The sequence below is a fragment of the Kogia breviceps genome, chromosome 3 (genome assembly GCF_026419965.1).
Source record: "Kogia breviceps isolate mKogBre1 chromosome 3, mKogBre1 haplotype 1, whole genome shotgun sequence".
NCBI classification, from domain to species: Eukaryota; Metazoa; Chordata; class Mammalia; order Artiodactyla; family Physeteridae; genus Kogia; species Kogia breviceps.
Window position 1 is genome coordinate 185,733,329 of NC_081312.1, and position 12,635 is coordinate 185,745,963.

The window sequence follows — 12,635 nt, forward strand, 5'->3', positions numbered from 1 at the left end:
GACAGTAACATTAAAACGCTTTATCCACCTCCAAAGGAGAAAAGAAAAGGGATACGTGAAAGTTCTCTTTATATATTTACTTTTTGTTAAAATAAATATTATTAGTCCCAAATCCATCTAATTCAAGATAAATTAAGGGCAACTGTTAAAACATCTCAAAAAGTTGCTGTTTCATTCAAATTTTAAGTACGAAACTCATAATTCTGCCTTTATTTTGGGTCTAGGGTTTCCATGTATCAACAACTCTTATACGCTTTTGTCTCCCTAAAAACAACTATCCAGTTCCTAGAAATAACCCTAATGGAGTTGAAATACTCAAGTTAGCAAGACATTTCCCATAATTCATGTTTGTACAAAGGTCAGTCTTTCACACAAGTCAATGAATAGAGTTTTACTTCTGAAACAGTAGCTAAGGAACAGTGAACAAGCTGTAAAGGTAACTAGGAGTCCTTTTGTCATATAGATTCCCCTATAACCTCCTCACATTTTAACAATGACTGTTCACGCTTTTTAACCAACCAAACCCAATGAGGAAATTGTAGTTTTGGCTTCAGACTAGCTCTATAATCTACACACCAAGCCACCTAGTTTTCTGAGGTTCTCAAAAAGATAGGTAGACAAATTCCTATCTATAAAATGACCAAATCAGCTGGATTTCTTTAAGGACCTTTCCAATTTAAAAATCTGTATTTCATTTCTCTCACTCGTCTTCAAATCCTTTTCAAAAGTGATAGTAAAAGAAAATGTTCTCACCTTTTTGTTAGTCTGCACAGAAAAGTTTTCTAGGATCTCCCAGCATCTTCAAAACCCTCCTTAAGATCTAGAGAAGCTGACTTCCTTACAAGATAATGATTCTCATAAACGAATGGGGCTTCTCTGCTAACAGCCCCCTTTTTTGATCTCCCTCCCTTTAGACGACTGGTCCCCTCGGTGTTCCGCTCAGTCAAGACAAGTCACGTAACCCCCATCAGGGTTTCTCTCCCATAAAAGGTGTTAGGATTTGGGGTTTTTTGTCTTTACAGATTTATGGGAGATATCAAGGCTTCTGGAAAGTAGTTTTGTGCAGCTTGACAACTCAGAGCATGTAGGGTCTATATATTCACCATACTGGCCAAAGAACTGGATGAACTTAGAGAAAAACAATTAATTCTAGGTTGCTAGCCTACCTTCCTGCCACCACGCGATTCTGACGAGGGAAAGCAGTGCTGCTGTTTTAAGCAACTTTAATCATCACACACTTGCCCCACAGCTGTTTCCATCTATCGCAGTGTATGCTTTAATCTTAGCTAAACGGACTTAACTAAATGAAGCGACTTCAGAGCCCCGTGAATGAAGAGACTCGTCCACAAAGATGCTGCAAACACAAATGGCTTAGTGAGATGCTACAGACCTGGATGCTGGGCACGTCAGTGGTTAATCTGGGCTTAACCACCTCTGCAACTTCCTTCCCCTACTCCAAAATGTTAAAATCAAAAAAACCTCTTCTGGTAGAAAAGGCTTTCTTCTAGTCAAATCTTATTATCTAGACAAATCATTAAATATTTTGATTTTCTATGTTCTCTCATATCAAAATTATTAGAGATCTCCTTTTCTGTTAATAGTTTTCATTAAGTTTCAAATCGATATTTATTAAGTTTGTTAAAAGAGCTTTAATCACTAAACAACTGATTCAGCAAAACAAGAAAAAATGAGTTGAGTTCTGAACCATTCTGAGACTACGGTTCAATATGTTCAAAATAGCCCTGAACAAGCTGAAATGTCCAAGTTAGCAAGAAATCTCCCACAATTCTTGTCTAAAAGGAGGAAGAGTCTTTTCACCCAAGGCACTGAATAGAGCTTTTCTTCTGAAACAAAGTGTATGAGGTACAGCGAACAAACTGTAAAGGTAACTAGTTCTTTTGTCATATGGTCCCCCTACAACCTTCTTATATTTTAACGATTAGTGACTGTTTGTGGCTTCTAATCAACTATCACCGATAAGGATGTAATAGCTTCTGCTACTGAAAGTCATGCGAGCCTAAGCATATTCTTAATTTTCAAACATTATCAGAACCTAAATCAGAAAGTTTAAAAGAATAAGATTCAAGAATCTTCAATTTCATTATTGTAAAATTAAAATACTAATACTTAACTATATTTATATTTATGCATTTTACATTTAAGAGTTGACAAACTGGCATAATTACCAGGCTTACAAAAATCCTCACAGAAAAACACACATACAACCTTTTATTATATATACTATACACATAATTGAACACATGAAAAAACTCTTATGCTATTAACTACTGTGAGGCAATCTAATCTAGTTTAGTTTACTGATAAGGGAAAAGGGAGATGCCCCCAAATACAGTGCCTTGATACAGTACCCTTAAAGTGTTTATGATAGAACAGAAGAGTGCCTGGGTCAAATGGGAGCCACAAATACCAACCGGCAGCGCTGGTCTGCTCTCCATTCGTGTATGGAAAGTACAGAGGAGAGGACAGCAAGCCCACCTACACTTGTCTTTTGCACTTTCTCCTCTGAAAGGACCATCACCCCACCCCCCAGCAAGCCTCCCTAACAGTAAAAAGATAAATGGGGCGGAATCATGGCAAGTTGGCTCCAAGCTCTGTTCTCCTCAAGACATGTTCAGTAAAAGACCGGAGCGCACATCTGGTCTGACAAGCACTTGAGCTTACAGAGGAGGTGAAAGTGAAATCATACGTGGGGCACTCATGGCTTCTGTGTCAAAGGTCGCTTAGCAGTATTTCAGCTGCTGCTTACTAAGACCCAAAGTAGGCCGAGCATAGAGAACCACAAAATTGTGGTACATCTGCTCCAAAAGGCACCTTTGGAAATCATGCACTCCAACCTTTTCGTTATACAAACATATTGTATGGCATATTTGATTAACTCTGAATTTCCTAAGAGCTATTACTCATCTGTCGAAAGACATGCACATACATAAATAAACAAAAGGATAGGCGGGCGTAACTGTCCAACCACAAAATGAAAAAAGTCTATAAATCAAAAGCTATGATTTCGGGCTTCCCTGGTGGCACAGCGGTTGAGAGTCCGCCTGATGCAGGGGACGCGGGTTCGTGACCGGGTCCGGGAAGATCCCACGTGCCAAAATAACAATGCTATGAAAACAAATTAAAGCCTTTTAAAGCAGATGAACTATCAGGTTGAATAATCTTTTTAAAATGAGCCAGAATTGACTGCTTAGGTTTATTGAAACATGCTGAAAACGTTCAACTGAAAATGTTAACTATAATTCAGTGCTAAAATAAAGTTTACTTTTTTCTGTGCCACCAATGTAATGTAGAAAGCTCTCTAGAGCTTTTTGAAACAGAAGCGTTCAAAAGGGCCTTGGGGGAGGGGCAGGGTAAAGGGCCAGCAGGGAACTGGGAACAAATGGCCATCCACTGGGCAGTGACTGAGGATTAGAAGAGCAAGTGTGTTTTGCTCCTGCCATTCTTAGGATGTGGACTCAACAGCTACCAAACAAAAATCCCTGACGCTACAAACAAAAAATTTGCCCCACTACTATAAAAAGCGAGGTGGGGTTTTTTTTGCAGGGGAGAAACGCAACGTTCAGAATTCATACCTTAAGTACGGCTGGCAGGTGAGGCAAAATTTACAACTTTTGTATTTTTATTCCGAGCACTTCCGCAGCTTGCCGACAGGCCTGTCCACGTGTGGGAGGCAGGGAAGCCAGTCTCTCCCTGTCTCTTCAGCAAACCAGGCTTCACCCCGATGTCCAAAAGCTGGGAGTCAAAGAAAGAACACGGCACTCACCTCTCCACCCTCTGCGGCCCCTCATCTGCACAGAAGGGCGCCTCGCCTACTGAGGACTGGGTCACTCTCTTCCTTGCTATCCAAATGTCTGCGGAGAACATCCTCCACTCCACTCCACTCCGCCCCCGAGACCTGCCCCTTGGTCACCACCCAGAAGCACCCACCTTCACCTGCGACACCGAACTCCCTGACCATCCCCCCTCTGCCTCTCGGGACTTGGTCCCCACCACTCGTCCTAGACAGTCCCAGAACGCCTCCGTTCTCTACCAGCTCCGGGTCTCGGCTCACTTCCTTCCCTCCCAGCTCTGTCACTAAAGAGCGTGAGTTTCGGAATCTCTCCTTGCCCAGCTTCCTCCTCCATAAAACGGGAAAGATAACATGTACTTCGTATTCACTCACTTATTCAACGAGCATCTGAGCACATTCTGCAGGTCAGGCACCGAGAACACAACCCCCGTCCCCGTGGAGCTGAGGTGACAGACTCTCCTGGGACAGCGATGGCTGTTGAGGGCATTAACTGAGTCGATACACATAAAGGATAATGCCCAGCACAGACTCTGCGAGGTCTGCCACAGCTGACCATCCCGACTGCTCCAACTCCAGCACAATCGTTTCCCCAAGCTCACAGCTTTCCACTGTGCCAGACTCTGGTGAAAGCTCAGTCCTGGATTAATGCTACATTCTGACCTCCGTCACTGGTTTAGGCTAGAGACGGCATCACAACTGTGTCGATCTGTTCTATTAAACGTGTGGCGCCCATTTCCGGTCTCAGCTGGACCCTCAGGCGGGCTCAGCGGTTACTTCACGTGCTCCCCGCTGACTCCTCCTCTCCTCCGCGGGGCTCCTCTTTCCCGGCTTGACGCTGAGACACTGAGATTCCCCAAGAGCCCGTCTCCTGCCCTCTTCTCCGTGCTCTGCGCACAGGCGCTCCGTGCAGGGGCTCGTGACTCCCACGGCCTCTGACTCGCTGCCTCTCCCAGCCCAGGCTCCTCAGCCACACCCCACAGCGTCAGATGCAAAAGCCACTGCCTCGTTAGACCGCAAGCTCAAAACGCCCCAAACGGGCCCCCTTAGCCTCTGAGCCGGTCCTGCCTCATCATGTATTCGCCCTGTTCGGTGTCCTCACCATCCACGCAAGCACCCGGCGAGACACCCTGGGCTCAACGTACCTACTCCTGCCCACCACCCGCGCCGCCGTTTCCAAGCATCAAGTCCTACTGAATTTACGATGAACCAACAGCAAACGTACGGAGTCCGAAATCTGTTCCCCCTTCCCCATTTCTGTTATCACAGCCCTACAGTCCTCATCAGCTCTGAGCAAGCCAACTACCTGGCCTCCCCGCCTCCAATCTTTTTCTCTTCAAATTTACCATCCATGACAGCTACCAGAGTAACCCATTCAGCTTGGCTGCAATCAAATCAGCCTCTGCTTACAACTCTTTGATGGCTTCCCAAAGCGCGGAATGAGAGATGAAGTTCAAGCTCCTAAAAATGGCATGAAAAAGCTTTCCGTGATCTGGTTCCATAGCTCTCCACCCTCTCGGTCCCTTACTTATACTCCTACCAACACACACACCTGCGTGTGCACTTCCAGAAGGCACCTGCTGTTTCTCACCAACAAGCCTTCACTCCTCTTCTCCCATCCCCCCCACCTCTGTTCTCATACACACACAGACACATGCACAAACGCTAATTCTCTCTCTCTGATCCTTTAATATTCGGTTCAGACATCTTCCTCCAGTAATGCTTTCTTTGGCCATTCTTTCCATTTCTCTGTATTACAGTGACTGGACTGTATCACAAATATCTGTTTTTGTGACTCTATCCATTGTCGACTGTGAGTTCTTTTAACTGCAGGACCACAGCTCTATCCATCATTGTATCCCCAGCAATTAGCACAGCACCTACAACACACATGGCAATCATTAAACGTTGGTTACATTATACTGTCTAGTCTCATATCAAGAACAGCAAGTCAGTCATCAAGTGCCAGATTGTAAAATTATATAAAACTGAAAATGAGAATTTAGGTGATTTATTTTTCCTTTTCTTTTTTTTGTGGTACGCGAGGGTCTCACTGTTGTGGCCTCTCCTGTTGCGGGGCACAGGCTCCGGACGTGCAGGCTCAGCGGCCATGGCTCACGGGCCCAGCTGCTCTGCGGCATGTGGGATCTTCCCGGACCGGGGCACGAACCCGTGTCCCCTGCATCGGCAGGCGGACTCTCAACCACTGCGCCACCAGGGAAGCCCTATTTTTCCTTTCTGAATGTTAAGTGCTATTACTAAAATGTTGTGAACAAGGCTTAAAGATTAGCTGCAGCTCCATTCAACAAAAATCAGACTTTTTATTCTAATTTTTAAAAAACATCAGGGCTTCCCTGGTGGCGCAGTGGTTGGGAGTCCGCCTGCCGATGCGGGGGATACGGGTTCGTGCCCTGGTCCGGGAGGATCCCACGTGCCGCGGAGCGGCTGGGCCTGTGAGCCACGGCCGCTGAGGCTGCGCGTCCGGAGCCTGTGCTCCGCAACGGGAGAGGCCACAACGGTGAGAAGCCCGCGTACCAAAAAAAAAAAAAAAAAAAAAAAAAAAAAAAAAAAAAAATCAGACTTTTGCTATAGTTTATCCTCAAAATGGTTTCAAGTCTGTACCAAAGGAAAAAGTTAACAATTCATAAAATGTATCCCTAAGTGTTTTGACGTCTGAAAGAAAGAGATCTTGTGCCCAAAGCAGGATGTGCTTGGTAGGGGAAGAGAGTAAGAACATGGAGTTATAAAACCCTTGAATTTATATTGCAATTTCTATAAGCTAATATCAGATTCTCAAAAGCGTGTGACCCTCAGTGGATAAAGAACTATCACTCTAAAGGATCTGATCCTTCTCTCTTTACCTCTGGTGCCTTATTTCCAAATATTACTACTTGCTTCTTCACAAATCACTTACAATTGCCCAATTCTCTCTATTCACAGTCTAACTCTACCTGATTATAAGAATTTCCCAAAAGTATCATGTCAACATCCCTGAATCAAATATTGCTGTCCCAAATTTATACATGCTACCATTAAAGTTTCTTATTTTAGATTATGACTCCATCAACTCACCTTCAGAAAAAGAAAGAAAGGTCACTACCACCATTTGTGCATGTGGTCAGACCTGCAGTTAGACCCCCGGGTACTCTGACCCATCCACTCTTCTCATCTCATGAATACATGGACACGAGTTTCATTCAGGAGTAAATTTAAGCAGTGGCTGGAAATGTATCATTTACTCATGTTACTTTTCACATTCTAGATAAAAGAAAGGGAATTACATAGTCTCATAGTCTGATAACATGCTGGCAACCTTCAGCAACAATACCCTATTTATTAAACAATGTTGAAAATGATGGCGTGTTCCCCTTAAAGATCTACTTCACATGATCTTCTGTAGCTCAGTGGTCTGGAGCCAAGCTGCCAGGCTTTCAGGCTCCACTTACCAGCTGTGTGACCTTAGGAAACAGCCTCTCTGTGTCTCTGTGTCTCTGTGTCCTTGGCTATAAAATGAGAATAACAATCTCCTCCTCACGGGATTTTAATACAGATTAAATGAGTTAATATTTTCTAAGTGCTTAGAACAGTGCCTGACACATAAAACTAATAAGTGTTTTATAAATAAAACAAAACAGTAATATTCTGAATGCAAGTGCAATTTGCACCCACAAATGCAACCACAAGAATGAAAGACATAATACATGTTTTAAATTAGAAAAATATAAGGTAAGGCAAGGCTTTTCTCAAACTTCTTAAAATGCAGCCAATAAGTGGAAAACATATGACAGTAGAAAACTACGTAAATTCAATGCTTAGAAAAATGTAAAAGAATCAGTTATCTGTACTCCTTGAAATAAATGACATGTTGGAGTGCCTCACAACCAGCATTAGAAGCTATTCTGCTCTATTAGATACAAAGACCACATTAAAAACCCAAGATACCCCAAGGGATTCACTTTTCTGTTTCCAGTTACTATTAAATATTGATTATCAGTGAATAATTTTATAAGTAATTATTAATGGGAAATACTAAAAAACATTTCCATAAAATAAGTTTCAGGTACAAAGAATGATACGATACGTATGAGCATTCGCCATCCAGCTGGGGAGACAAATTACCCTCTAACCTCTTATATTTACTGTGTCCTCCCCTAAAGCAACGTCATTCACTTATCCCCAAATTTTGTTATTTATCATTCCCTTTAGACTTGCACTATACTGGTATCTTTAAACAGTATATTACTTCACCTTGCACGTTCTTGAATTGTATATGAATGCAACCGTGCTGCATATTCGTCTATGATTTGTTTTGTACCAACAGTACCTTCCTCAGATGATCACCTGAGTTACTGAGCACAGCTATAACGCATCCATTTTCAGTGATGGACAGCATTCCGTTGTATGAATATACCACTTTGCATCCTACTGTGGATTTGAGGGGGTTTTGTTTTGTTTTGTTGTTATGAACAGTGCTGTATGGACAACTAGACACATCACCTGACATGTCTGTAGAGAGGTTTCCCTAAGACATACTCAGGAATGGAGACTCTGGATCATAATGTATGTGCATCTGCACCTTTATTTAATATCACCAGATTTTTTCTAGTGGGTATTTTATCTAGCAGGTGTTCTAGTCGCTCCATATTTACATGAACAGAAATACCATTTGGCTTTTAATCTTTAAGACTCTAGGAGAAACGAAATGTCTTCTCCCTGTGGCATTTGGTTACTAATACGGTTTTAATGGGCACCCCCCGGATTACTCATGAGGTTGGATATCTTATAATGTGCTTATCGGCCAGGCGACTTCATTCTTTCATGAAGCACACATCTAACCCCCTTGCCGGTTTCCTGCTGGGCCGTCTGTGCCCCACGGCGCGCGGCAGGTCTTTGCGTGTCAGCACCAATCCCCATTGTCTTCAGTATCTACTCGTGAAAAGCGATGTTGAGTTTTGATGTCACGTTTGCTCTACTGATGCATTTTTACCTTATTTATTCAAAGTCACTGAAACACTCTACTTTGCTATCTTTAGAAAGTGGAATGGTTTTACTTTAACCATGTCTTTCTCTTACCTACAGATTTAGATCTATAATCCAGCCCAACTGATTTCTCTAAATATTATGAGGTGACGCTCCAACTCAACTTCCTTCCACCTAACCAACCAACTACCGCAATTTTTGAAAGAGCCATCCTGTCTCCACTGACTGGCAACACCAAAGCTGTTACTGATGATCACGTTTCCTTAATGAGTATCTTACTATTATCCCTTGGACATTTTGTAGAATTTTCTAGTAACCTGTGTAGAGCTGGCATTTTTGAGAGAGTATTTTTCCTTTATGTTTTAAGACCATTCAATTTTCTATCCCTTCTTGAGCCAATCAATATGAGCTATATTTTTCTAGGAATTTGTCCATTTGATCTAAACTTTCAACTACAGGCGCATAAAGCTGACCACTCCCGAAACAGCTAGAGGAACACACTCCCTTGTTCATTCCAGAAGTACACTGCTCTGCGACTTCTCTCCTCCCTTGACTAACCTTGCCAGCAGTTTTCAATTCTGTTAGTCTTTTCAAATAATCTATTTTTAGTTGCATTGTTTTCCTCTCCGATTTACTTTTGTTTTCTATATCATTAACTTGCATTTATTTCCTTTTTATGTTACTTGAAGGAGTACTCTTTTATTCTTCTTCTAATTCTTAACAATTCGGTTATTATTTTTCAGCATTTAGTCCTGTAAATAAGTATTAAAGTCTACAAGTTTCCATAAAGTACCACTTTAGCTATATCACACAACTTCTGATATATAGTATTTTATACTGTTAAATTATATTTTCTAATGTTCTTTTTGAGTTTTTCTTTGGCCCAAGAGTTATTATGTAAATAATACACCTGAATCCCCAAATATACAGGGAAATTATGTTATAGTTATTGTTATATATATTGTTATGTACTTATATAGTTATGGCATTGTAAACAGAGAATGCAGTGATGCCAATATACTGAAATTTGTTAAAACTGGCTGCATTTGACTAGAATATTATCCGGTTTTTTTTGGTTTTTTTTGTGGTACATGGGCCTCTCACTGTCGTGGCCTCTCCCCTTGTGGAGCACAGGCTCTGCACACGCAGGCTCAGCGGCCATGGCTCACGGGCCCAGCAGCTCCGCGGCATGTGGGATCCTCCTGGACCGGGGCACGAACCCGTGTCCCCTGCATCGGCAGGCGGACTCTCAACCACTGTGCCACCAGGGAAGCCCCTATCCGTTTTTTTAAATGTTCCCCATGTGCTTGTAAATATTATTAAAATCTTCTATATTTGTGTTGATTTTTCTCTGCTTATTCCAACACTAATAAGCAGAGAAATTATTTTAAATGTATTAACAATCAATTTAAATCTCTCTTTAGTAAGGGAGACTGTTTTTAATAACTTACAATGCTGATGGATTTGCCTGTTTTTTCTGTGGTCCTACCTATTGTTTGCTTAATATATTTTGAAAGCATATTATCAGCAATTTTAAATTACCATTCCTTTTATCTTTTTATCATTATTTGGTGACGCTCACTCTCTAGGATAGTTTTTTTCTCCCAAAGTCAACTTTACACAATATTAACATAGCCCCATAACACAACCTTTCTTTAGTAAGTATTATCAGGCATGTCTTATTTTTATCCTTTTTATTTTCAAGTTTTTATATCCTTTTTAAAGGTATGTTTCTTATAAAGAGCACATAACTAGATTTTGTTATTTTATCCAATCTGACAATCAGTTTCTGTTAACAGGAGCATTTTTCCAATTTATATGCATTTAATTTCTAATATATTTGCACTTATTACCACTACCTTATTTTGTGCTTTCTACTTGTATCCCCTTTTCTATGTTTCTTTTCTTCTTCCTTGTCCTTTTTAAAAAATTGAGTATTTTTTCTCATTCTATTTCCCTCCTCTACTAGTTTGGAAGATACACATACTATTTCTAGATTTTTATTCCTTATCTCAGAAATTTTAACATGAATACATAACTTACCAGGGTCTACAGCTTATCAATAATTTTACCCTCCTCCCAAGTTTTACAGTGTTTGTCTAAACCTACCCTTATTTATCGTTTCCTGGGATTTCTATCCTTACATCTCAGACCTTCCATCCGCAACCACCTTACCCGTGAGACTACGGTGATCAGAAACTCAGAGAACAGAGCGGTGCAAGGATCACCACGACTGATAACTGACTGCTGCCTCAACCCACTACACCACGGACAGGCGGCAACCCCAGGCTCTCACAACTCAGGTGACCATGACCAGGTGGGGGTTCGTGTGGCCTTGAACCCTGAAAAGAGCTAACACCTTGCTTCCCTCCCCATATGCCTAAGGTACTTCCACACAACAGACCGCCAAAGTCTGCCTTCCCGCCCTAAACCATTTTTGAAGTCAGTCCAGTGAAACCCCACACTCGTCTACCATGGATAAAAAGGAGCGGTGCTCCTCACTCAAAACGCCAGCTTGACATGGTAAGAGCTAAACTTACAAAGCATTTTATAACAATTAAGTTTTACTAGTGTCACACATGGTATTAAGTTTTATTGTTGTCACACATGGTAAGTTAAACATATAAATAAGGTACAAATGAATACTAGTAAGATGAGGTTAGTTAAGTTTTCTAAGTTTTGATTTAAAAATACAGTTTGTAACATATAGAGCACAAAAGCCCCTTAATTAACATAAAATTAGGTCCAATGTGAAATACTTAGAAAACATATAAATAAGATGGTATCTTTTACATAAGAATTATTACCTTAGCGGTTGAAACATGATAAAAGTGTGCTTTCTCAGCACTAGGTCTAGAGAAAGGCACTAGTTTTCATCTATCCTGAAGCATACAGTGTAATTTCCCAAAGAAGCTTGAAATTTTTTGTTTGTTTAATAAAAAAAAAACACACACCAGTCGTACAGCTATTTTGAATCAGAAACGTTCAGGTAAACAAGGTGTTATTTTATTTGGAATATGAAAGTTTTGTAGATGTCTAGTTATTTCCATGTAGACAGTAAAAGAACCCGCTCACGTATCAGCCTCATCTAACACAGGCAAGCAGGTATAGATGGAACATGCCAGCCGAAAGAATGGCAAGCATCATCTACCTTATTTTATTAAATATCTCTGGTAGAGAAATAACAAAGCACAGATAACAGGTTCACGAGACAGAGCTCTACACAGACCATTAAGAAGTGCCAGAAATGGTCTAGAAAACTGTCTCGTACTAATAAACGCAGAGGATTTTACATCTTTGGAGAACCATAATTAGTGGCAGTAAAACCATCTTATTCCACAGGACTGTAAGGCCACAACACATTTGCATGGGTTGTGATTTACTGATCTGAAAAGAGGAAAAAAATAAAAATACAAAATTCCTCAAAATAGTGCAGAGCTCAAAAGTGGCCCACTTGGTGCACAGATTTTAGCAATCACCTCCAAGCAAGGCCACTTCTGCTTCTAGTGCAGTAAGCCTTCTATTCCTAGATGACGAAGCAGGAGAGGCGGCAGTCATGGCGCTGGCCACACCGTCACAGCAGTTACTCTGTGACTCTCTTAGCGTTACAGTACACAAGCAAAAACTCGGGAACACAGGAAAAATCAGTGTTCACTTTTATACCTTTCCCACTTTTAGTAAAGCAAGCAGGTATCTTCTTGAATTTTTAATCATTTAATATTTAATTCATAAAGATGATGAATTATATAATCGTTGTCACTCTCTGCTTCAAGACCTTTGCCAATGTTCCGCAACACTTCCAAGATAAAAAACGATCGTGGCAAATGTAAAGCTTTCTGTTCTTCAT

The 12,635-nt window shown here is 41.2% G+C and overlaps 1 protein-coding gene across 11 annotated transcripts in view; it reads right to left on the bottom strand.

Annotated features, from left to right (window-relative positions):
- ZEB1 (zinc finger E-box binding homeobox 1) overlaps positions 1 to 12,635 on the bottom strand; it is a 203,587-nt gene that overhangs the window by 176,051 nt on the left and 14,901 nt on the right. The window contains exon 2 of one of the 11 annotated variants that reach the window (XM_067030539.1): positions 3,594 to 3,753. The exons of the other annotated variants lie outside the window; for them this stretch is intronic. The gene's annotated coding sequence lies outside the window, so the exon portion shown is untranslated. The remainder of the gene's footprint in view (positions 1 to 3,593; positions 3,754 to 12,635) is intronic. 11 annotated transcript variants of the gene reach the window in all.